Raw genomic sequence first — 3,452 nt, forward strand, 5'->3', positions numbered from 1 at the left:
CTCATTTTTTCTGCACATATTGCCTTTATGGATATAGACTGAATAATACACAAATTGATTTTTGAAAACCATAGTAAGCAAAGGCTAAAGTGATGAACTTGAATCTTTGCAGTTAGATGGCTGCACACACACCCTGCTAAAGAAAAGGGTGCAGCCTAGTGATCAGTGGCTAGTGTCTCTTCACACTTCATGCTTCAAAAAGATTAGACTGAACCCAAAATTGATTATTGGGAGATCTAAATTTATGACTGAGTCCAGAGCCCCACATAAGGCATGAGGTAAAATTATTAGATACAGCAGTGAAAAATGATAGCTTTGTAACTAAATGAGCAAATGTATAGTAAAGTATTTGGCTTTGCCCCCAAGAGAGTTCTAACGTTTGCTCTTGGCTCCTGGGCTGTAATCTACACCACACCTGGTAGGAGTGTCTTTTTTTAAAGTGGGGATTGGAAATAACAAGTCTTAGGATAGGGGCTGGCCATGCCAGAAAGACCAAGAGTAGGATTTGGGGTGGAGGCTTTTGATCATGTGGTATCAGTTAACCTCGATATATGCAACAACATGCATAATATAATGCCCTCTTCCACTCACCCTCCTCCCCTACCATGTCTCTCTATTTCTCAACAGTACTGGGGATTGAACCCAGGGTTGCTCTAACACTGAGATACATCCAGCCTTTCTTATTTTTGATTCTGAAACAGGGTTTCACTAAGTTGTTCAGGTTGGCCTTGAACTTGTGATCCTCCTGCCTCAGCCTCTTGAATTTTGTGGATTACCAGCAGGAGCCACCACACTCAGCAATATTTACTTAATACTTGGGTGCTAATGTGTGTTTTGTTTTGTTCCACTTTCTTTTTCTACTTTTTTTTGAAGTAGGTACACTAACACAGCTTCATAGAAAGTCTCAAAACCCAGTAGTGTAAATCTTACAGACTTACTCTCTTGTGAGGAAGTTTTATCTATTTTAGATCCTTTTACTCTCCTCAGGCCTTATCTTTCTATCACTACTTCCATTAGCAAGTATTGCACAGTCAGATGCAAATCAATGTCACATACCCTAGTTTCAAACTGTTTCAAAATCTTGGACTCTTCTGCTTATTAACTTCCAAACAAATGGGAATTTAATAAATTTATTGAAAGCTTTCTCTTCCATAAAATCAGATCTTGGTAGTATTTTGTGTCAGGGAATCCTGGGGAGAACTAAACAAGATGATACATGTAAATGACATCAGATGCAATGAAAAATGGTATATGTCAAATTAATCATAGCTGATATATTGTGGTAGTGATCATTATCATCAATTTTCTTATCCTTTATAATGTTCTTTTCTTGAATAAGAGGAAAGTAAGTACATTTTCTACTCTGAACCCATAATTTTAGAAGAGGTATGGTGTTGGCTTCTAATCAGCTGGTCATCCTCTCCCACTTCCAGTACAAACAAAAAGTGTCACTAGGATTATTTATGGAGAGTCAAAGAAAAGGAAAATAATCAAAGCCCTTTAGAGAAACATATTCCCATTATCAATTCTCTGTTTGTGGTCTTTTATTGTTTTGAATTTTGTAGAGTTCAATGAAGTCTGGAGGCACTGCCCAATGGGAACTGGCAGCAATCTTTAAAGCCATGACCGCCCTCAGCCTGCAGGAGAATGTCTTCTCCCAATGCCTCTGAGTCCCACCCTTCCTCATTCCTGCTCTTGGGAATTCCAGGATTGGAGGCTGCACAGGTCTGGCTTGGTTTTCCTTTCTATGTCGTGTACCTGACTGCTCTTGTGGGAAACCTTGTCATTCTGTTTGTGATCTGGACTGATCCTAGACTCCACCAACCCATGTTCTACTTTCTGGCCATGCTGTCCCTGATCGACCTGAGTCTCTCTACCGCTACCATCCCCAAGATGCTGGGCATCTGCTGGTTCAACCTTCAGGAGCTGTGTTTTGGATGCTGTGTTGCTCAAGTGTTTTTTTGTGCACTTTTTCACAGTCATGGAGAGCATTGTACTTCTGGCTATGGGCTTCGATCGTTATGTGGCTATTTGTAACCCTCTCAGGTACACCGCAGTCCTCACCAACAGAAGCATTGGGGTGATTGCTGTGGCCATAGTTCTGCGAAGCTTGTGCATGATTGCACCTATCGTTTTTCTCCTCCTGAGGCTGCCTTACTGTGGGCATAGAATCATCCCTCATACCTACTGTGAGCACATGGGAGTGGCACGTCTGGCTTGTGCCAGCATCCATGCCAATGTCTAGTATGGTCTAGGAAATATTTCTATCTTGTTCCTGGATGTGCTTCTAATCATCATCTCCTATGCTAAAATTTTATGCACTGTTTTCCGCCTCCTTTCCCAAGATGCGCGCCTGAAGGCTCTCAACACCTGCAGTTCCCATATCTGTGTCATCTTAGCCTTCTTTGGCCCAGCTCTTTTCTCCTTCCTCACTCATCGTTTTGGTCAAAACATCCCCCAGTATATCCATATCCTCCTGGCTAATCTCTATGTAGTCATCCCCCCTGCCCTCAACCCAGTCATTTATGGGATCAGAACCAAGCAGATCCAGGAGCGGGTGAAGAGTCTATTTGCTATAAAAGATTGAAGGAGAGTAATTTATTTAGGTTATGGAACCCTGAGACCTAAAAGAATGAAATTTATTATAAAAATTAATAAAGAAATTTCTTTTGTCAAAGCAACCTTCAATTGTATAAACATATTTGCATATATATGAAATATTGACCACAGTTATTGGAGACATGGGTTTGTGTGTAAGTGCATATTCTCTATTGAATCCTAACACAGAATAGGCCATGTAAGTGTAAGTTTCAAGGAGGAGAACTTGAATTCATTGAGGGAAGAAATTACTATTAGAACTATCTGGCTATCGACCTCTTTTAGGTAGTAACAAAATTTCCTTCATAGAGATATTAAATTGGAGGTCAAGTTAAGAGTTAAATTAACAAGGATGTAATTTGTGAATATTTAGTAAAACTTTGATACCATGCTGACTTACGATGTAATTCTAGGAATATAATGTAAATTTTACTCATTGACAGGAGAACTGGAATTTGGGTAGTGATAATTCTCATACAGAGGAAGTACCAGGTATGAGATATGGGGGAGTTTAATCACACATTACAGAGAGAGCAAAAATGAATATTTATTTATTTGTGTACTGGTTTTTAATTGGATGACTTTGAACATCAAAATGTGTAAGAAAAAAGAAAACTGTTCATGAACTTCAAAAAATGTGGGAAAGTGGAGGGTAACAGAAAACAAATTGTAAAGAATCTTAAAAATTTTGCAGTATGAAAAATTTAATATAATAAGATATATAAAATGAACAAAGGAAATAAATAATAAGTTCATGGCTTTCAAAAATGGCAACAGAAAAGATAATGTTAATTTACAATAAAGAGCATTTTAAAGGAGTGAATAATATAAGTAGAATATTGCTCAAGAAACGA

At 38.6% G+C, this 3,452-nt stretch overlaps 1 pseudogene; it reads left to right on the forward strand.

Moving 5' to 3' along the window:
* Positions 1 to 1,647: 1,647 nt before the first annotated feature.
* Positions 1,648 to 2,587, forward strand: LOC143391421 (olfactory receptor 52E8-like; annotated as a pseudogene).
* Positions 2,588 to 3,452: the final 865 nt, after the last annotated feature.

Source organism: Callospermophilus lateralis, chromosome 2 (genome assembly GCF_048772815.1).
Source record: "Callospermophilus lateralis isolate mCalLat2 chromosome 2, mCalLat2.hap1, whole genome shotgun sequence".
Classification (NCBI taxonomy): domain Eukaryota; kingdom Metazoa; phylum Chordata; class Mammalia; order Rodentia; family Sciuridae; genus Callospermophilus; species Callospermophilus lateralis.